The 24,011-nt window shown below is 35.3% G+C and overlaps 1 protein-coding gene across 7 annotated transcripts in view; it reads left to right on the top strand.

The window, feature by feature from the left end:
• TTLL7 (tubulin tyrosine ligase like 7) overlaps positions 1-24,011 on the top strand; it is a 131,881-nt gene that overhangs the window by 17,641 nt on the left and 90,229 nt on the right. For 5 of the 7 annotated variants that reach the window (XM_079139602.1, XM_079139603.1, XM_079139608.1 and 2 more), the window contains exon 2: positions 2,584-2,717. The exons of 1 other annotated variant lie outside the window; for it this stretch is intronic. The gene's annotated coding sequence lies outside the window, so the exon portion shown is untranslated. Of the gene's footprint in view, positions 1-450; positions 1,942-2,583; positions 2,718-24,011 lie in introns of those variants that run through there. One more of the 7 variants, XM_079139604.1, reaches the window with a different exon arrangement.

Below are 24,011 nucleotides of genomic sequence, written 5' to 3'. Positions count from 1 at the left end.
TTTCTTTTTTTTTTTTTTTCAAAGAAAGGTTAGAGAGCATTTAACTTCCTTTTTGTGGAAAAAGTAGCAGAATGCTTCCATGTTTTACAGTGTCACATTTAAACAGATTAGGATCTGCTTATTATCTTCTAAAAATGCATTTAAATTCCAATTTCAGTATGAAGAATAACACAAAATTGTATATATAACTTATTGACAACAGGTTACTTTATCCAGCTATAAAACATCAAATGACAGGAATAAATACCAACCAAATTTATTATTTCTATACAAATCCAAGACTTTTGCTGCAGATAATTTTACTTTGGATAACACCAACTTCGCAAAGTGCTCTCCTAAGCTTTACATTTAACTAAGTTTAACTTTTAAAGTATAATTTAGAATACAGAACATATGGTAACAATAATCACAGGTCTGCATGGATTAACAAAAAAAAAAAAAAAATCAAAGGATAGCCTTAAATCTCTTATACATTTAGGAAACAGTGTTAATGATCAGAAATTGACTTAGTTGAAGTCATATGAAGACCTGAGTTGGTTTTTTTTCTCAAAGTGAACCATGATGGAGCAAACTACACTGTTCAGGGACAGAAGGCGGGAGTTCTCCAAAGCAAAAGGCGCTTCAGCAGCTGCTGGGAACTCAATCCCTCGCCTTACTCACAGGAACAGTGCCTCTGGTTCAATCCGAGGCAAACTCATCCATCTCCTCACTCTCCTGCAGTTGACTCTCAACAAGTTTGCCAGCACTGTGAATCCTCAACATGAAGGTGGGGTTCCTTGGAGAGCCAGGCCTGACAAGAAAGATGAGCAAGGACTGCTTTCTGGTCCCATCTGGATTGCCAAATTTGTTGCCAATAGCTCAGTTCTTGTTCTGGATGCCAATCCAATAATGAGGACATGGTTTTGAGAAAAACGAAAAAGAAGGTTTATTGCTTTGCTAGTAAAGGAGAAATATAGGGGACTCTTGCCCCAAAGGCTGTTATTCTCAGTTTTATAGTTTCAGTTCTTATGTTTAAGTTGTTAAACCATTTTGAGTCAATTTTTGTATATGGAATAAGGTTCTAATTTCATTCTTCTACATGTGTATATCTAGTTTTTGCAATATCATTTGCAATGGTTTGAATATGATTTATTGTTTCCAGAACTCATGATGAAATTTGATTGCCATTGTTGATATGTGGGAGGTTGGGCCTTTAAGAGGTAATTGGGTCATGAGTGCTCAACCAGCACAAATGGATAGTCCATGAATTTATGGATTCATGGATAAATGGGTTATGGCAGGAATGTTATACAAGCCAGCCTTTCTTTGGCTTGCTGGCTCTGTCTCCCCATGTGGTGCCCTCCTCCATGTTAACAGTGTAGCAAGAAGCCCTTCCTGGATGCCAGGGCCATACTGTTAGAAGTGCAGTCCAGTCTTCTTAACCATTAGGTAAATAAAGTTTTATTCTTTAAAAATTATTTGACTTCCAAGTATTTTGTTACAAGCAACGGAAAATGGGCTAAGACACCATTTATTGGAGGGACTATCCTTTCCTCATTGTATGTTCTTGATATCTTTGTAAATAATCAGTTAGTTGAATATAAATGTGTGTGTCTGTTTCTGGGTTTTCAATACTTTTCCATTGGTCAATATGTCTTTTTTTGTGCCATTATCATACTCCTTTGACCATAATTGCTTTATAAAATATTTTGAAATTAAGGAGTGTGTTGTCTCCAATGTTCTTTTTGCTCAAGAGTGTTTCGGATATTTGTGCATTTTGATGTAACACAAAATGAAAGATTCATTAATTTAATTTAGATTTCATGCCTCTTCTTTGCTGCTATATCTCTGTGATGTCAGATTCTCATATTCTTTAACAAGAACAACTTAAATTGAATGTGGAAGCACATGTAAGAATACAGCTGTCCAGTGTGAACCAAGTCATTCAAGAGATTTGAAAAAGTGTGAAACAATCTCTATCTCCCTGTTCTCTTTTTTTTGTTTCTGAAATTTATAGTTATTTTTAAATAAAATGTTTTGTTTTTAGTAACATTTAATAATGAATGTTTTAAAAATCACTTTCAAGTTCTAACATGTAAATATTGAAGGTCTAAACCATATAACTCAATAACTTTTAAAGAGTGTAAAGGGTTCCTAAATGAAAAAGTTTGAGAATCATAGCTTAAGGCAGCCAAGGTAAGAGGAAAAGTAAAGCTGGAGGTATGGGCATGTGGCTTATCACATTTGGCAAGTGAAGAGCTCTCATCTTACTGGGTTGAGCCATATGCTTGCTTTCTTCTTTCTGTTCTAATACTTGCATCTTCATAAAAGGTGATTTTTCCTACACATTGTAGTAATTGCACAAGCATTCCACAAGGGTTACTTGCTTTGTTAGTGGTCTTTTAAAGCTATCAGAGGAACCTATCAGGTTTTTGATTTTTTAAATCTTTTGAGTCTTTGTTAAGAGTAGGATTTTCGTCCCTTATTAATCCCATAAGAATTTGACTTTAGCAAATCCTGCAGTCTCCACACATTTTCCACATCATTTAAAGCCACCCTGGGCTATCCACAGAGGACTAACCCAGTTTCATCCTGTGTCTGCAGGCTGCTGAAGCTAGAACTGATCTCCTCTGTCTCCAAGGGAGGGCCCCGAGGAGAGGGGCCCAGGTCCTTCCTGTCTGAACTAATCCAGTGGGAAGGTCATGGTCATACGATTCTGAGTCCACCACGCTCTTTAGGTATGTGTTGAACTAACCAATAAATTAAGACTCAAATATATACCCTATACTCTAGTACTGTTGTATTTCATATTAGAAATTTTCATTTTGATCACCACTAGATTGGAATTTGAGGGTTTTAAATAAATATCTCCTATCATTCTCATTTATTTCTCCTTTTCTGAATACGAAAGTACTTCTTACTTTATTGGAAGGCCTTGTGATATAATTTTGGTTTAAACTGTTTCTCAAAAGTCAGTTGTAAACATATATTAAAATATAAGTCTTATTTTTATGGATGAGATTTATAATTTCTCAGGAAAACTGGATGACTGTGTATGTACATGTATGTGTACATTTTCTTTGTTACTAATAACTGAATGGGCACCTAGGTTGTTTCTATTTTGTGGTCATTGTGAATACTGCTGCAGTGAACATGGGAGTATAGGTGTCTCTTTGACACACTGATTTCTTTTCCTGTCTTAATTTATATTCCCAACAACAGTATGCAAGCTTCTTTTTTTCCTGCACATTCTTGTCAGACACTTATTTTTCTTAGTCTTTTCTGTGTAAGCCATTCTTACTGTGGTTTAGATGAACTATACTTGATTTTTGACACAGAACATTTCTTCTCTATAATATATGGAATCTCCAGTATACCATTCTAGAGAGTGATTGGGAAGGGTAATCCTACTACTTCTTTTTTTAAGTGCCTGTAATTTACCCATCTCATTTGTTCATCTCATTTGGATAGAGTTTTGGCTAAGGGTCCCTTTGTTAGGCTCTATTCTCTACTTGTGTATTTTTGTCTGTTTGTGAACAGTCACCTAAATGCACTAAAAAGCTGAGAAAGAAAAACTTTATGGGTTCATACAAGGGCACATTGGTATCTTAAGCTCTCTGACTTGTGCCTGCTTCATTTTTTTATGATCTGTTTGAGAGCTGCCTCCGATTCCATAGTGGATGAAAGATTATTATTTTTACTCTATGGCTTTTAGTTATATATTAAGTAGGTAAGATAAATGTTACATAAAATCTAATGGACAAAATGAGGAAAACAAGAAGTGCATTGATACAGGCTTCTTGCAGGGAATGGTATCTAAAGGGCAATCTAAACTTTTAGGTGACATAGTCACATAACTCTTATATATGGCATTAAGCAAATAAGAAAAACAGTGCTGTATTCTAAAAACATACCTAAATCATCTACCGTGGAATCACATTTTGGCTTTGAAAGTTTTTACATTTGTGTTGCCCCATTTCCATTTTTTTTTTGTGTGTGTGTGTTGCCCCATTACCTTTTTTTTTTGGCTAGAAGAGCCAAATTGAAATTCAAACAGCAAGCTGTGAATTTGTCCATTCCTATTCCTTCTGTTGGTGATCTAAGGAGAGAACTGGCTTATGACCAGTTCTCTACCTTCTTTGGACATCTTTGCACTCTGGGTGCTGTAGGCTGTATCTTCCTGACATGAATCTGCAGTATTGCTTGCCAGTCAGTTTCAACATGCTGGCTTTTGCTTCTAATGACTAAGCCTGGGAGTGTTATGTGAAGCTGTATAAAATAGAAGATCATAAAGTTATTTGATCTGGGCCAGTAATTTAAGGAAAAAAAGTGCTACATAATTTTTTCCCTTTTGTTTGAAAATTGCATGATGTTTATAGAAATTTTAAAGTTTAACTTCTCAGAAAGACTGGCAGACTTTTTCCTATGGATTCCTAAAACAGATTTTTATGGAGTGATGTGTATGCTCTCTGGAATTCTCTTTTAATTCTCATTTCTGTCCTATAGTAATTTTAAATTTTTATTTTGAGGCAGAGTCTTGCTAAGTTGCTTAGGGGCTTGCCAAATTACTCAGGCAGACCTGGAACTTGAGATCCTTCTGCCTTAACCTTCTTAGTTGCTGCCATGCCTGGTTTTAATTCTGTTTTTTAAAAAAATATATATTATTTCCATATTAATTGGTACTTACTAGATGCAATCAATAATATCTGTTAAATGTTTTTATTGTTTAGATCACTGTGATATATAGGACTTTCTGCTTGTCAGGATATAAGGTATTAAAGCCACATATAGATGTTATATGTATGCATACATATAATGCATATTTATTAAAAAAACCTTTTTTCAATTATCAAAACATCCCAATATTTCATATAAAGTTGAGAAATGGGAGACATGATAAAATGACTTTATTGATATGATCATAGATAATGAAGAGTTTGATGGAGCTAAGAAGTCAAAATCAAGAAAGAATAGAAGTTTGTATTCAATTAGTGTTTTTATGAAATTCTTTTTCCATTATAATTCATAACATAGAAAGAAATCATAACTTATTTGGTGTATTTTATTTGGTAATTGTTCAACAAATGCCTGTTGAATTAAAAGCAAGTAGGGAAACATGAATTAGAAAAGTCTGTTTTACATTAAAGTGGGTAAGAATATGTAGTTTGGAGGGCTGATCTATTTAATTAAAAAACAAACTCTGCTATGTTAGTTTCTGTGTTTTACTCATATTGCTCAGAATGACGCTGCCCTTTCCAATAAGAATTTTAAAGCAGATATGTAGAAATATAAGACATAATGTGGTAGGCATTGTAACAATGGGGATACACTTGTGTTAGTTAGCTTTTCATCATTGTGACCAAAATACCTGACAAGGACAACTTAAAGGAAGAAAGAATTATTTTGGTTACAAATCAGTAGGTAGAGCTCAGAATATAAAGAGAAGCCCCTTCGATATCCAATGTGCAGATTTGCAGAGGAACTATTTAACACTTTCTCTGCAGGGTTTCAAGATGGTAGGAAACACAACTGATGATGGTGGCATATTTGCCCTTCAGAATTCAACATGGTATAGTGCAAGGGTTTGGAGAGTTGGCAGACCTGTCAAGAATTCTTTAATAAGTCATTGAGTCTCTCTGAGTCTCAGTTGTCTCAATTGTAAAATGGATTTGAATGAATGGTCAGTTGTTTCCAGAGGTTTCCAATATGACAAAACGCAAACTGGTAATAATCCACTTGGATTGAATTCTAGAATTTGTGAGAAATATCCAAACCAGAGTTGGCTCTTATGAAGACTCACATATATTAGTATGGTCATCTGCCATGTGGTTCTACACTTCTGTCATTGTCAAATTGCCTCTTCTGACACTGTGGCACCTTAAGAGCCCCTTGTGAGTGAAAGTTGAAATCTAGAAACCGTCATGGATAGATTTTGGGACAGCATTGACTGAGACTATATGATTTTTTTAGGATTAATGATTAAGCATATTTTATAGACGGTAATGAGTTCATGCATTCCTGTGTGACTAAGTAAACAGACTTGATTTTGCCAAGCAGAAAAATCTAACTCCTAATTCTTCTCCTTAATCATCTTCCATTTGCTTTCTTCCCTTACTATATTTATTTCTTCCTCCTTCCATTTTTTTTGAAAAATTAACTACATTCTTTTGAAAAACTTTTATATATAAACAGGGTAATATATATTTCCATTCTGCATTTCCTTTCATTAAAGAGGTTGAGATGTGTTAAAATGATATTAAAGAAAAAGTAATGAAGTTGGTCATAATCAATTAACAGTGTGTTGTTAAAGGTGCTGTGTTGTGTTTTCTAATCACCTTTGCTTATGTCTGAAAAGAAGATAGTGCACATAGTTAGCTCACTGTACAGATTAGTCAAGATAGGGTTGGTGAATGTGAACATGGAAAACAGTATAGGGATACATTTGAAGCCTGTCTTCAGCAAGGTGGATGGATCAAGTTTTTCTAGAAAAAGCAATGAACTGGTGTTGCAATTGGGTCCTCTAGAAGCCAGGATGGCTTTAGGTACGTCAGCAAACTTCTTTAATCTCAGTTGCTTCAAACTAAAACCATTTTTGCTTAAGTAGTAGGATACCAGTCCCAGAACTTACCAGCAGTGTTTCTTCAACTTTTTATCTGCAAAATGGGAATGATAGTAGTACGAGTCTCTGAGGTTTTGTTAAGTATTCTATAATATAACCTACATAAACACCTAACATAGTGCTTTGATACAGAGCAAATATTCATTCATTCATTCATTCATTCATTCATTCAATAAATGTTTATTGAGTGCCTGTCATGTCGCAGGTACTTTTAGGTGCTTAGGATATGTGAGCAGAATCAAACAGGACTCTCTGCAAATTTATGGTCTAATGAGAGTGAATTAAACAATTAAACACATAATTATTATGATAAACATTGTAAAAGAAAGGTACTTCAGACTGTAAGAGTCACGTCAGGGAAGATGAACTCTAAGTAGGCAAAGGCTAAAGACAGGAAGGGTTGAATTCCAGGAAGAAGGAATAGAACGTGCAGAGTTCGTGTAGTAATAATATGTGGTGGGTGATTGCAACATGGAGAGTGAAAGGGAAGGTGACTCAGGATCTGGATGGAAAGAGTGGAAGACTGACAGGCACTTGGTTCTGTTGGGGCTGCAACAGGGAGACAGAACCTCTGAAAATGATTTGGGAATTAGGTTTTATAGAAATTGGAAGATGTCTCCAGAGGACTGGTATCTCTGCATCTGGTGGTGAATCAGCAGGGCTGGCTATCATAAAGAACAGCTGGACATCAGTTGGAACTTACTAGGATAAAACCAGAGTCTGTGTCAGACTCTCACTCTCTGCAACGTTGACCATGTGGTTGACCTTCATAAGGAGCTGGTGATCTTTGCCAAGGAGCTGCCTAACTGAGGGGGCCTGGGTTTGATCTTTGCCAAGGAGGGGTCCTAGGTTTAGAGGAGCTGAATGAAGGAGAAGTGCTGGCAGGAGCTGGGGAAGCTGCAGAGTCGGGTGCTTTACTATGCCAACAAGGAGAGCAAGCAGACCTATGCTATCATGCAGGAGCTAAAAAAGTACATGGTGCCTTACATTAACTTTCAGAGCATAATGATTAATACTTTAATTCTGCCTTCCAAAATCACACACTAACTTATTTGGCTAACTCCAATTTGAAACCAGGCAGGGAAAGGAATTGTATGGAATATTTTAGGCTGAACTGATATTATCAGTCCTCAAAAGGTCTTTTTGGGCTATGATTAGGGTTTTAGTTTTCATGATGTGAACATTGAAAAGCCATCAAAAGCAGCTAAAGTGTTGGGGGAAGAGAAATGGGAGAGTAGGATGGCAAGATTTTTGACAAAATTTGTATTTTGAAATCCTGCATTCCACTTCAGAAAATTAATTGAAGGAGATTGAGGGTGGAGATACGTACTGTGAGGAAGTTAGTACAGTGGTCCAAGTGAGAGATGATGGTGGCTAGGATTAGAGGCAGAGGTAAAGAGGATGTGAACAAGTGACAGTGAGTCCTAGAGATATTAAGAGGGTAAAGCACACAGGATTTAATGATGAAATTGCTGAGAGTGGAGGGAGAAGAATGCATCACGATCATGAATTTGTATTGGACATTTTGAGTATTTGGTGGCTTTGAGAATATCCAGATGGAAACATTTAGTAGGCAGTATAATTCTGATATTTGTCATTGCTACAGGAGTAGAAGCAGCAGTAACAGAGCAGTACTAGCTGTTTATATTATCATCATTGACTTATTTTCCGGGGATTAATACTATTTTAATTTTATGGGTACTCAGTACCCTGATCATTCCCTGGCATAGAATAGGGCTAGCTTTTTATATCTCTCCTTCATTCTTTCACTAAATCTTTTCATAAGGATACATTTTTTACTCTTTTCTCTGTGTCTGTTCAGTTTCCTTCCAGTTCCTAGATAATCCTCTTGACTTAGTTTGTGGGTCAGCAAACTTTTTCTGTATAATACCAATTAGTTTCTTTTGCAACTATTGAACATTACCTTATTAGGGCAGAAGCGGCTATGGACAATACATAAACAAATTGGGCTGGCTTTTCAGTAAATCTCCCTGTCCCCTGTTTTTTCTGGTATAAATACTGTACCTACTTGACTCTTTTTAAATTTATTTATTCATTTTATTTAATTGATTTTAATTTAGTAAAGCTTTATTTAGAGAACAGACATGAGGTGAATTTGGCCTGTGAGCTGTAATTAGACCCTTGTGCCTAGCCCATCATGTACTTCACTTTTGTTTTATTTTTAATTATCTTCAACCTACTGGCTCTCAAATATGTCAAGTTTTTTTCTAACATCTGCATCTTCCCCTCATACCCCTTGCAAGAAACTTTCATTGAGTTCCCCTTTTCCCAGAATTATATATCATCTTCTTTCCTCTTACTTCCTGAAGGTCATCTCTTTCCATCTAGTTATCTTAGTAATCTGATTTGTCCTGTTGCTGCCTCAAAAATAATCATGAACTTTTCTAAATAAGATGATCTCTTTTTTTCTCCATCTTTCCTTTTGTATTATCTCATGTGGTTGCCCAAGCTGTGCTTTTGGAAACTTCGTTCTCCCTTTGACTTCTATGACCTTGGAGTGTCCTCTCATTCTCCTCTCTCTGATGGCGCATGCCACTACCTTTTTAATACTTTAGGGACAACATATTTAGAATACACTGCACAAATCTTAAAGGTCCAGCTTAGCTGTACTTGTGTAAGCATCCCCTAGATCAAGTTCCTTCATGACTCCTTCATGACTCCTTCATGACTCTTCCCACCAATTACCCTGATCCCTCCACCCCCCACCACATTTCTTTTCCTTTTTCCTTTCTTTTTTTTTTCTCTCTCTTTTTTTTTTTATTGTAAACAAATGGGATACATGTTGTTTCTCTGTTTGTACATGGCGTAAAGGCATACCATTTGTGTAATCATCAATTTACATAGAGTAATGTTGTTTGATTCACTCCGTTATTTCTTCCCTTCCCCCCACCCCTCCCACCCCTCTTTACCCTCTATACAGTAGTTCCTTCCTCCATACTTGCCCCCCTCCCTAACCCTAACTCTAACCCTAACACTAACCCTTCCCTCCCCCCCATTATGTGTCATCCTCCACTTATTAGTGATATCATTTGTCCTTTGGCTTTTTGAGATTGGCTTATCTCACTTAGCATGATATTCTCCAATTTCATCCATTTGCCTGCAAATGCCATAATTTTATCATTCTTTATGGCTGAGTAATATTCCATTGTATATATATATACCATAGTTTCTTTATCCACTCATCAATTGAAGGGCATCTAGGTTGTATCTGTCCTTTTTCCTTTCTAACTTCTATATATGAGAGAAAGCATACCACCCCTGACCTGAGTTTGGTTTATTTCTTTTAACATAATTATCTTAAGTTCCATCCATTTGCTTGCAATGACATGTCATTTTTCTTTATGATTGAATGAAACTCCACTGAGTCTATACACCACATTTTCTTTATCCATTTGTCTGCTCATGAATACCTAGGCTGTTCCATAGTTTGGCTGTTGTGAATTGTGCTAATGCAGCAGGCTTTATAAAACACCCTTTACTGGCTGTCTTCCTCCTTTCTGTTGAGTCTCTGGCCCTCTACCGGTGTTTCCTGCATTTTACAAAACTATTGTATTTGAATCCTCATATTAGGGTTTGTTCCTGGAGAACCTGAACTAAGATAGCCTTCTTGGGTAATACCTACAGCTACATCTTATTTCCTTAACTTGTAAATGTCCTCTAAGTTTTAGCTGCTTCCTGGAGTTACTGCTTGGATATACTGTTGATATCTCACACAGGACATGTCTAAACTAAAATCAGAACTTGAAAAATGAAGTGCTTCTGCATTGATTAGGAAGAGAAGATTTCTAAGATTTTGTCAGTGTGCTATTCATTTCTAAAGGGAAAATCTTTTAAATGATTCAGTATGTACTGAATGTTCCTAATTTTCTCTGATTTGGGTGTGAATAGCACCTCATACAAATATAACATATTGTAACTTCACTGTTAGCTATTTTTACATGATGATGTCAGCCTTGGCTTGGATTCCTGGAATATGAGATCAGTTATTTTATATTTTGATTTATTCTGCAAGTATTAACCTCAGAGGTGGTTTAAGAATTACTCCAAGGACTGAAATAAAGACAAAATGTTTTAATTCACAAATATAATCCTTGTGTACCACTTAGGAATTAGTCTCTTGAGAATAGTCAAATTTATAGGTTATTTTAAGAGGTTAATTATATACCAACAGTCATCCTGGCTTATCATTTATAATTGAATTTTTTCCTATCTTTGCTTTAAAATATTAAGAACTTTAGACAAAGAAATTAAATTTCATATGTAAAGTAGATAAATAAGAAATGTGATATACCAGTTTTTCCTTGGCTAGGTTATAATAAATATATAATGATTTGAAAAAGAAATATAACAGTTTAGACATATTTGTGTAGTTGCAATAAGTTAAAGCAAATTTTTTGACATTATTCATTAATTCATGGTAAAATAAATATTATTTCATTTATTAAACATCCTTACTCAAATAATTATGTCTTCCTATACCAGGAAAATCTCTTCACAGTCATTTTTAAAGACCATATGATAACCTGCTGTTTGTCTATATCTTATTTAATTTCTTTATTGGATACATTTAGATTGGTTTTGGTTACAGGTATTCTAAATAATGTCTTGCCATACATTCTTGTTCACAAATCTGCCTCAGTGTTTTGGAAGATATTATTAGAACTGATTTCTAGAAGTGGAATTATCAAATTAAGAGCATAGCTACAGAACATATTTTAGGCTTTTGCTAATGCTTTCTAGAAGTTTCCTTTAGCGATGGTCAAGAGAGAAAAGTTCCCATTTATTTTCCTTTTTTTAAATTGGTACATTACAAATATAATAGTGGGATTTGTTGTTACATATTCATACATGCACACAATAGAACAATATAATTTGGTCAGTTTCATTTCCCAGTATCTCCTTGTTTCCTCCCTTCCTACCTACTTCTGGTTCCTTTTCTCTACTCTACTGGTCTCCTTTGTATTTTCAGGAGATTCTCCCAACTTTTTTTTATCCCTTCTATTTTTTTTCTCTTCCACATTTATGAGAAAACTTAGAACTCTTGACCTTCTGAGTTTGACTTATTTCTTTTAATATAATACTCTCAAGTTCCATCCATTTTGCTGCAAATGAAAAAATTTCATTCTTCTCTTTGATTAAATAAAACTCCATTGTGTATACATACTACATTTTCCTTATCCATTTATCATAGTTTGGCTATTGAGAATTGTGCTGCTATAAACATGGGTATACATGTATTGTTATTGTATGATGACTTAAATTCTTTAGGATAAATTCCAAGGAGAAGTATGGTTGGGTCATATTGTGGTTCCATTCTTAATCAGTATTACGCAAGTTTTGTTTTTCTATAGCTCAGTAATGTAATTTGAAGTTGTGTATTGGGATGCCATTAGCAGTGCTTTCTTTTCTTACTTTTTTATTAGGAGTATTTTTTAAATTTTATTTTTAGTTATATACATGATAGTGGGATTCATTTTGATGTAATTATAAAAGCATGTAATATAATTTGTTCTAATTCAGTTCCCAGTATGTCCCCATTTCTTCCTTCTTCCCTTCCCCTGTTCCTTTCCCTCTGCTCTACTGATCTTTCAGTGTGTGTGTCACATTTTCTTTATCCATTCATCTATTGAAAAGCACCTTTCCCTATCTAATTCTTCTCCCTTCTCTTCATTCTCCTTTGTCTACTCCACTGATCTTTCTTCTGTTCTTTTTTTTATCTTCCCCTTTTATTTTGGATTAGTTTCCACATATCACAGAAAACATTTGACCTTTGACTTTTTAGTACTGTCTTATTTCAGTTAGCATGATAGTCTCCAGATCCATCCATTTACTGGCAAATGCCATACATTCTTTTTTATGGCTGAGTAATAGTCTACTGTGTGTGTGTGTGTGTGTGTGTGTGTGTGTGTGTGTATGTGTGTGACATTTTCTTTATCCATTCATATTGAAAAGTACCTAGGTTGGCTCCATAACTTTGCTATTGTGAACTGTGCTGCTATAAACATTGATGTGACTGTGTCACTGTAGTATGCTGATTTTAAGTCCTGTAGATATGCACTGAGGAATGGGATATCTTGTTTTCTGAGGAATCTCCATACTGCTTTCCAGAATGGTTGCACCAATTTGCAGTGTCACCGAAATGTGTGAGTGTGACCATTTCCCTATGTCCTTGCCAAGATTTGTTGTAACTTGTAGTCCTGAAAATTGCCATTCTGACTGGAGTGAGATGAATTTGCATTTCTCTAATTGCTAGAGATGTTGATTATTTTTAAAATATATATTCTATTCATATATTTCTTCTTTGAGAAGTATCTTCAGTTTCTTTGCCCATTTATTTGATTGGATTATTCTTTGTGTGTGTGTGTGTGTGTGTGTGTGTGTGTGTGTGTTAAGTTTTTTGAGTTCTTTCCATATCCTGAGTATTAATGCCCTATCCGAGTAGCAGGTGAGAAAAGATTTTCTCCCATTCTGTAGGCTGTCTCTTCACGCATTCGATTGTTTCCTTTGGGGTGAAAAAGCTTTTAAATTTGATGCCATCCCATTTATTGAGTTTTTATTTTGCTTCTTGCGCTTTAGGAGTTAAGGCAACATTTTGGAGTGTTGGGCCTACATTTTTTTCTGGCAGGTACAGGGTCTCTAATTCCCAAGTCTTTGATCCACTTCGAGTTGAGTTTTGTGCAGGGTGAGAGATAGGGGTTAAATTTCATTTTACTACGTATGAATTTCCAGTTTTCCCAGCACCATTTGTTAAAGTCTGTCTTTTTTCCAACATATGTTTTTGGTGCCTTTGTCTACTATGAGATAATGGTATTTATGTGAGTTTGTCTCTATGTCTTCTGTTCTGTTCCATTGGTCTTCATGCCTGTTTTGGTGCCAGTACCATGCTGTTTTTGTTACTATAGCTCTATAGTATAATTTGAGGTCTGGTATCACGATGCCTCCTGCTTTGCTTTTCTTGCTAAGAATTGCTTTGGCTATTCTGGTTCTTTTATTCTTCCAAATGAATTTTGAATGTTTTTCCCCCCAGTTCTGTGAAGAATATCATTGGTATTTTGATGAGGATTGCATTGAGTTTGTATATTGCTTTTGGTAATATGGCCATTTTACAAGTATTAATTCTGCCTACCCATGAATATGGAAAATCTTTTTATCTTCTAGTGTCTTTCTTCAGTTTCTTTGATCAGTGTTTCATAATTTTCATTGTGGAGGTATTTTTAACTTCTTGGATAGATTTATTCCTTATATATATTTTTTTTTTTTAGGCTATTGTGAATGGAATTGTTTTCCTGATTTCTTTTTCAGCAAATCCATTATTGGTGTATAGGAAAGCTGTTGATTTTTGGATGCTGATTTTGTATCCTGCTACTTTCCTTTCCTGATTTTGCTTATTAACTCTAGAAGACTTCTGGTGGAACTTATTGGATCTTCTAAGTATAGGATCATATCATTTGTAAACAGTGATAATTTAACTTCTGTTCTTTATTTTTAACTCTTATTTCCTTCACTTGCCTGATTGAATTGGCTAGAATTTCAAGTACTATATTGAATAGGAATGGTGAGAGTGGACATCTTTGTATTATTCTAAATTCTAGAGGCTTCATTTCCAGTTTTTCTCATTAATTATGATGTTGACTTTGGATTTGTTGTATATAGCTTTTATGATGAAGTAATTCTTTCTGTTCATAGTGCCTTCAGCATTTTTATCATAAATGGATAATGACAGAAAAAATTGATAAACTATCTTTAAATAAGCAAACTAATAACTTGAAATGTTTTGAGTTTGATTTTAGTAATTACTGTGCCCAGTTTTCTAATTTAATAGTACTAAAGTCATAAAGTAATGATTTGTATATACAGCAGTGATACATTTAATGTTGTGTTATATGAGATATTATTTGTAAATAACATTTTGAATTTAGTAATGTAACTCTGGATTCAATCTGTACAATCTAGAGAGTAAACTGAAAATTTTACCATTATCTACTGTACAGGTGTGTTCACATGTACCTGTATCCTCTCTGGAAATCTAAATATTTAATTTACTAAATTACCCTTTTACCTCATGGTCAATTTACTAAGAGTAAACTTGCGGAAAGTACAGTAATCAGGGATATACACTGAATATCATCAAATGTTATTCCTGATACATTTCTAAGAACATCTTTTTTACTTTGAGGAAATGATTATAAACAAATAAAAATTTTTTTGTGCTTTCAAGCTGAAAGCTCTTTTGTAATTTTCATTTCCCTATGAATTTTATTTTTTTATAATCAATATTTTTTAAATTTTTTATTTGTTCTAATTAGTTGTATATGTCCGTACAGTGCATTTATACATTTTGATAGATCGTACATAAGTGGAACGTAATCTTTCATTTTTCCTTTTTTTTCTTTTTCTTTTTTATTGTAAACAAATGGGATACATGTTGTTTCTCTGTTTGTACATGGAGTCAACATTTGTGTAATCATAAATTTACATAGGGTAATGTTGTTTGATTCATTGTTATTTTTTTTCTTCCCCCCAACCCCTCCCACCCCTCTTTTCCCTCTATACATTCCTTCCTTCCTCCATTCTTGCCACCCTCCTTAACCCTAACCCTAAACCTAACCCTAACCCTAATGCTAACCCCTCCCACCCCCCCCATTATATGTCATCATCCGCTTATCAGCAAGATCATTTGTCCTTTAGTTTTTTGAGATTGGCTCATCTCACTTAGCATGATATTCTCCAATTTCATCCATTTGCCTGCAAATGCCATAATTTTATCATTCTTCATGACGGAGTAATATTCCATTGTATATATATGCCACAGTTTCTTTATCCATTCATCAATTGAAGGACATCTAGGTTGGTTCCACAATCTGGCTATGGTGAATTGAGCAGCAATGAACATTGATGTGGCTGTATCTCTGTAGTATGCTGATTTTAAGTCCTTTGGGTATAGGCCAAGGAGTGGGATAGCTGGGTCAAATGGTGGTTCCATTCCAAGCTTTCTGAGGAATCTCCATACTGCTTTCCAGAGTGGCTGCACTAATTTGCAACCCCACCAGCAATGTATGAGTGTACCTTTTTCCCCACATCCTCGCCAACACCTATTGTTGCTTGTGTTCTTGATAATCGCCATTCTAATTGGGGTAAGATGGAATCTTAGGGTAGTTTTGATTTTCATTTCTCTTACTACTAGAGATATTGAACATTTTTTCATATATCTATTGATTGCTCGTAGATCTTCTTCTGCTCTTATAACCCAGTCATTTCTCCTCTAAACTTTCTTGCATTGTCTCACAAATGAGCTTTTAGGGGGGCGCACATCACATCCAAACTATAACATACTAGAACCCAAGTGAGAATCATGAAGTAAATGTAATTGAGTTCAGGTTAGTTAAAGAGGAGAAACATCCCCATAAATAATGTGAGTTTAAATATTATCTGTTTGCATTTTGATCACCTGCTAATGCACTTATCTTCTTGGTGGAAGAGTGAGGAGCAGAGTGTAAAGAAAGCAGAAAGAAATGACAGGCAACCTCATTTTGGGGTTAGGTGAGATGAAGGACTGGTACTCATGACACCAGTATTTTTCTGGCTAATTGTATTATGGTGCAGTATCAGAACCACAGGTATATGTACCATTGAGTTTGCTCTTGTTTCTGGCAAGTCCAGAGACATGGTGCTTTTCCATACTTTGCTTCAAATCAAGGCAGTTCCCCCCAGCACCATGGATTCTGGTCCTCCTCCTGCTCTGCCTTGGAAGAACTAACACAAATGGGTGATGGTGTATGAGAATGGTCCTAGGTTAAAATGCCACTCCCACTTCTTCCCCCAGGTTCATCACTGATATCTTTACTACGACTTACTTTCCTTACGAGAAGGAAAATTCCATTTGACCCATATGTGACTGACTTTATGAAGTTTAGCATTCTCATTTTCCTGGCTTTCTCACTTTTCCTTGAATTGAAGCTTCTTCATTTCTTGTATGCCTTTGGTCATTTTCCAGAATCCTGAATGTTTGTTTCTTTGACAGTTTTGTGCAGTTTTATCATTGTCTTTTGAGGAGAATTGCTGAAAGCAGTCTCATTCTAATTCTATATCCTTTTTTTTTTTTGTCAAACTAGAAATTGAACCCAAGGGTGTTTTACTATTGAGCTACATTCCCAGCTTTTTCAATTTTTTTGTTTTGAGACAGAATCTCACTAAGTTATTGAGAACCTTGCTAAATTGCTCAGGCTGACCTCGAACTTATGATCCTCCCGTCTTACCGTCATGAGTCACTGGGATTAGAGGCTTGCACCACCATGTCTGGCTCTAGGTTCATTTTTAATTGAAATATGAAAAGTTATATTTTGAGTGAGACTTGTGTTAAAAAACCTATCTAGGTTATAAATGAATAACTTAAGCCCTTTCCACTTTGGGCCAAAACTTTTGAATTTTAGAACTAGAAAGGATCTGAGTTCCACTTTCTGTCTTTTTCACATTAATAATTATAAACCTGAATGCCTTCTGCAGATTGTTGATGTCATTGATTTAGAAATAGATCATGCATGAATCAGTCATTGTCCCTTCCTCTGTGCAGCAGCAAAAACTGATGTCCTTCCTCTGTGCTCAACCCTCTGACCCTTAGCTAATCCAGGTCTAAGTACAGAAGGATTCTCAGCCTTGCCCAGGGGTGAGTCTCATGTGAATTATGCTGTATTGAATGAGAAGCACAAGTAGTCTGTCTCCAGGAGATTCTGATGCACATTCTAGTTTGAGAACTACTAGCATGCTGTAAAGACTTAAAAGGTGGTTACTGCTGTCATGAGTTCTGTGCACTAGAAATTCTGATAGCTATTAAGTTGTTGTTTCTCACTATAGTTAAGATCAAATGCATGTAAGACACCAATGTTTTATTCACTGGGGTAAAGAACTGCAATTTCAATTATGTAACAGTGTTTTGTTTTTAAATTTTTTTATACCTCTATTTTATTTATTTATTTTTATGTGGTGCTAAGGATTGAACCCAGCGTCTCACACATGCTAGGCAACTGCTCTGCTGCTGAGCCACAACTGCAGCCCCTAACAGTGCTATCTTAATCCTGCAGTTTATTTCATACATGCTGAAAGAGGTGATTACAGGTGGTTTTTAAGTACCACATCACTTTCATCCATATAGAAAAAGGAAAATATAAGTAAAATTAGTTGGTTAAAGCATTCCTTAAGAAATTCTTTATGGGCTGGGGATATAGCTCAGTTGATAGAGTGCTTGCCTTGCAAACACAAGACCCTGGGTTCAAATCCCCAGCACCACAAAAAAAAAAAAAAAAAAAATTCTTTACATTGGAGGATGTAATTTCTTCTTGATTCATCTCTCACACCACATCATTCATTGAGAGTTGATGTTGCAGTATTTTATTTTTATACTTTTTATTGGGGTATTATAATTATATACATAACTGGCAGTTATTATTAAATATTCATATATGTATACAATATAACAATATGATTTGATCTATTTTGTTCTCCAGTACCAGTATTTCTTAAGAGAGTTCCACTCTCTTATATGGATTTTTCTTTCAGCTTCCAGCACTGATGGTGTAAATTTTGTTGTGTATGCACAGACAATAATAACAATGTCAGGACTGCCACCTGACTGACAGCAATGATAAGATACATCATAATTTTAGAGGTTCTTTTTAAATGGTAAAAAAGAAAACAGTATGGTTTACAATCAAAGAAATATGGTGGTGATTATAGATAGTATCTCTCATTTCCCCATTCTGTTATAGATACAGTTCTGTTGATTCTTCTTTATACAATGTCCTCATCCATTTATTTCTTTTATAATGATCATCCTTATTTTAAATCTTGATTATATTTATATTAGTTTATCTTTGCATCTGGAATTTTCTTGCCATGCTAAGCATTTTCAATCATATTTTTAGTTACATGAAATATAACTGATCCTATGGAATGATGAATTAGTCCAGGTTCTCCAGAGAAACATAAACAATTGTGTGTGTGTGTGAGTTTGTGTGTGTAGTGTGGGCCAGGGGAGGGAGGAAGAGAGAGTGAAGATACTGATTTGAGCAATTGGATTATGTGATTAGGAAGGGTTTGCAAGTCTAAAATCTACAGAGTGGGCTGGCAGGGAAGAGTTGATATTGCAGCTTGAGTTCAAAGACAATCAGAATTCTGTTGTTCTGGGGGAAGCTCAACTTGTTTTCTCTTAAATTTTCAACTGATTGGATGAGGCTCACACATGTTATGGAGAGTTATTTGCTTTACTCAGAGTCCTACAGATTTAAATATTAACTTAATCTACAATGTACCTTTCTTGCTACATCCAGATTGGCATATGAACAAGTATCTGGGTACTGTGGCCTCTCAAAAGTTGACATATCAAATTAATCATCACAGAAGATTACCTGGTATCTATGATCTTAATTTTGTGATGCCAAATCTTGATCTTCCATAGATAAAGTTTCTGAGTGAGTTAATCATTCCCTAGTGATTTTACTATTTTTACCTATTGCTGTATACTTAATAGTAGGTGGCAAGTTTCAGTTCTCAGACTATGATTTTGGGGTGTGTGGTGAAGATGTGGAAGTTAGGTCTGCGGATGAGGAAGAAGAATTTGAAGTATTTAGTTCCTTAAACACATGCTCACTGGGGACTTATAAATGAAGAGCCTGTATACCCTGCACCTTTGCCCTTAAGACACTGACATTTTAGTTGATATGTATTTTAGAACACATTCAAGTGAAAAGTTTAATTTAACAATTGAATAACAATAATGAGGGTAGAGTGTTGAAAATTGTATACCGAATGTATATTGTTATAAGATTTATCTTTGCCATGTTCTTAATGTAAATAAGTCTGTTTTTGTTTTAATAGTGTGCCTGAGAATAGAGAAATGAAGTTTTTCAAAGTAATCTATTAATGTAAATTTTAGCAATATGGCATGTTCATCTAAGCCAGTTCAAGCCAGAAATAGGTGAGTTTTTCAGTACATTGATTAAAATTTTTCTAATAAATGTGAATTTTTTTCCTAGTGAGACTTGTATATTGGATAATTCTGAATACTAGGTATGATTAAATAAAAAGAGTAAGTCCAGATCCTGAGTCACAATTGAGAAATCAACTGGCTTTGTTGATTTAGTATAAAATTTAATTTATAACACTAAGGTGCACATTTTGAGTATATGGTTACATATGGTTTAATAGATATCTAGGACCAGTCATCATTCTTGAGTGTATTTATAGTTGATAAGAACAGTATGTCATGGATTCCAGATGTATTTTTATTTTTCAAGTAGTTTGTGAATTGATAAATTCCCCAAAAGAAAAATGTATATGTCAAAGACAGGAGGCATACACACATTCACTTATTATAATTATTAATGCATATTGATTGTATAAAGTAATGGGGTTCACTGTGACATTTCCATTTACACGTATATATTATGCTTCAATTATGTCTACACTCCCTTTTACCCTTTTTTTGCCCTCCCTTTTCTCTTATATTGCCCTCCTTCCCTTTTTCTAATAGTCTCTCTTCTATTTCTAAGTTTGTTTGTTTGTTTTAGTTTCCACATATGAGAGAAAATGTGATACTTGTTTTTCTGTGTCTGGCTTATTTTCCCTAAAATGATGGCCTCCAGTTCCATCTAGTTTCCTGAAAATGACAGGATTTTATTCTCTTTGGCCAAAGAATACTCCATTGTGTGTATGTAGATATATATGAATGATATTATATATATTGTGTGTATGTAGATATATATATATGATGTATTTGTACACACACATATATACACATACATTTATGCATTCATCTGTTGACAGGCACTTAGACTGATTACATATCTTGGCTATTGTGAATATTGCCACAACATGGATGGCTATTCAGGTACCTCTTTTGTGTGCTGACTTCATTTCCTTCCCATAATAGCTGGGAGTGGATAGCTGGATCATATGGTAGTTCGGTTTTTAATTTTTGAGGAACTTCCATACTGCTTTCTGTAGTGGCTGTACTAATTAACAGTCCATCATCAGTGTATAAGGGTTCCTTTTTCTTCATATCCTTGTTAATTTTTATTATTTTTTGATAGTAGCCATTCTGACTGGAGTGAGATGGAATCTCAAGGTAGGTTTGATTTGCATTTCCCTGATGGCTAAAGGTTCTGAGCATTTTTTCCTTATGTTTATTTTCCATTTGTATTTTGTCTTTTGAAGAGTTTCTATTTGGATCATTTTATCATTGTTTTTGAATAGATAACTTGTTCTTTTGTTGTTAAATTTCTGAATTCCTCATATATTCTGGATATTAATTCTCTGTCAGACGAACAGCCAGTGAAGATTTTTCTCACATTTTGAAGATTATCTCTTCACTCTGTTGACTGTTTCCTTTTCTGTGCAGAAGCTTTTTAATTTGATGTAACTCCATTTGTTAATTCTTGCTTTTGTTTTCTGAGCTGTTGGAGTGTTCTATTCAGGAAATTGTTGGCGGCAATATCTTGAAGTGTTTCCCCTGTTTTTTTTCTAGCAGTTTCAGAATTCCATGTTTTACATTAAGATCATTGATCCATTTGGGGTTGATTTTTGTACAGGGTGAGAGATAGGGGTCTAGTTTTAGTTGTCTACATTTGGATACCCAGTTTTCTTAGCACCTTTTGTTGAAGAAGCTGTTTTTTTTTTCCCTCACTTTGTCAGGAATTAGTCGACTGTAGATAGGTTGGTTATTTCTGGGTCCTCTGCTTCATTCCATTTGTCTGCATGTCTCTTTTCACCAGGAAGTGCCTCTGCATGTCCCCGAGGTCAGAGGAAGGCTGTGGTATCTCAAAGATCTGTACTGGGGGATGATGGTGGTGAGTTCTATGTAATTCTCCATCCAGTTTTGGTGTTTTCAGCCCTTGCCTCCCACCCGGGGCCACTGCTTACTCTCCTAGGCTCTAGCAGCAGGTCTGTCAAACTACCAATTCCAGAAGGAGGAGTCTTCTCTCCCTTCTGCCCTGTTTCTCAAAGCAGTAAGCTCAGGCAGTAGGCCCTTTTCAAGATGGCAGAGAACTTCTCCAGAGTCAGTTCATCATTCAAATGTTTAGCCTCTGTTTCTGTAGGGTGCTGAATCCTATGCCAGTGGTGTGCACTGGGACTCTCCCTCTTTCTCCTCTACCCTTACCATGATTCCATGCAATTGGTGATGGGTCATTCTGTTTCACTCTTCATTCCAGTTCTCTTCCACTATCCAATGTCTCTGTGTTTCTCTAAGTCTCTTGGAGAGACTCATCGGTCCACTATTGTACTCCAGTGTTCTCTCATGGTCAGCTACGTTATGGTTGTTTTAATTGTACCTCAAGGGGATACCAGCAAGTTTTTATTGCCTTTTATATGCTATCATTGGAAGCACATATATATTATCTTTGGCATTCATTTTTTTTCTTTCTAGGATACCTAATGAGATGATGAGCACTGACAAATATTTGCTGCTTTAACATCATATATAATGAAATAATGAAGAATAAATAAACTTCTAAGCATTGGTGACACATCTTTATAGCATTTACTATGTGTGAGAAGAGAAGACAGTGGTCAAGAGAAGGAATGAAGGATTAAAAAAATGAATTTGAATTATTTCAGAATATCTGTGGAGTTTATATTATTGTCCACTGGTTAACTTCAAGCCCCAGTTGTATTCTACATTCCATTATTGTTTTTAGATTGAAGGACAAAAATAGTTCTTTTCCTCTGCATTTCCAAAAAAGGACTCTCTTCATGACAAAGATTGTGGTGTGAGAGAGTGTTTTAAAAGAGCTGGAATGACTTTTGGGAAAGATTTCTATTTTAAAATAAGCTGCACTTATTAAATATAACTGAATTGAATTAGTTTTTTAACAGTCTACTAGATAAATGGTATTAATATTTTATTTCTCTTCAAAGATTATCTTGTAAATTCACTTTGGATCTCAGTTAATGATTCAGACACAAAATAGTCTTATTACTCTCTCTTAAAATGTTCTGCTCACATTGTAGCTTACTTGATGGAGACACATGGTGCATTATGTGGGCTAGGCCTATGGGTTTGCCTATTCCACATGGATTTTATAAACTTTGATTCTTGGACCATGTCATAATTTACTGGGATTTAATTTAGAGGGATTTGAAAACTGTGACAACCTTACTGATTCTAGAAGTTAGTACAGTTAATTTTTAAAAATTTTAAATTCAAAGACTTTCTAGAGAACTGTAGCCCCTGATGTGGTTTCTCAGCAGTTTAGCTCCTGTGTCCCAGGATCTGAGTTTAGCCTGGAGAATATATACCTTGACATCTTGCAGGCTGTCTCAGAGAGGTAACAGGTTTCACTTAAATTGTGGCATTTTAGGCAAAGACATTTTGGAGTAATTTTCTTTATTTAAAAAAAAAAATCAAACCTAAATTCTTCCTCAGGCTCTGTGTAGAGGGAAGATGGGGACCAACAGCTGTAGGCATGTTTCTTCTCAGACTCAAATCCAGTTCAGAAGAAGAACCTGTCTTCTTCCTGAGTCTTAAAATTAGCTCCAGTGCTGACTCTGACTGACCTTAGTTGAATCCATATTCATTGCTGAACCAATTCCATGGTCAAGGGGATGGAATTCTTCATTTGTAAGTCACTTACCCATCCTTGAAGCTAGTATCAGCTTCATTCTACCCAAAACACCTTTGAAGAGTTAATGCAAAGTATGCATTTTGGCATATTGATTATTTCAAGCTGAAGTTATCTGAGGAGCTGTAACTAGTAAGGGCCATTTGTCCTGCTTTTCCCTATATGCAGCAGGCCATAAAGATTCTTTTGAGAGGAATGCCCTTCATATACCAAGTTTAGAAATTAGCCATGATTACCAGAGATTAGTAATGGGACTGCAGTGAGCCCAAATAAGCAAAATCCTTGAAGTCACCCTTGTCTTCCACAAGCTTCTCCCTACATTGCTTACCCATAGATCTCTTTACGATGTCCCTAGAACCTTGCTCAAGGTATCCATCCATCCTGTCCCATTCCTTCATAGATTTTTTGTTGTTCATCTAAAAAGTATGTAAGGATCATGTTTTGGTCATTTCTTCAGACCTTACTCTTTGTGATGATCCACTATAATAATTCTTTTATGCTTTCTCTCAGCAGTTTTTGTATTAATTGGGTTCCTAGGCAAGTTAGTGAGTGCACATAAGAGCTAAGGAGGTAGCATGATCTCTTTTTCCCCTGCACAGGAGTTGAGAGTGAGGGAGAAGTGCTTCACCAGAGGAAAATCAAATTACTGTTAGTGGAAAATGGGTAAACATAGACCGTGGCAAAAATGGTAAATGTTCAGAATCACTGTATCAGTGACTTTGCATTTTGACTAGTATATCTTTTTTAGAACCAAAATAGTAATTTCTTTTGGAGTAGCC

The sequence above is a fragment of the Sciurus vulgaris genome (genome assembly GCF_902686455.1).
Source record: "Sciurus vulgaris genome assembly, chromosome: 1".
Lineage (NCBI taxonomy): Eukaryota > Metazoa > Chordata > Mammalia > Rodentia > Sciuridae > Sciurus > Sciurus vulgaris.
This window is presented reverse-complemented; position numbering and strand designations above follow the sequence as displayed.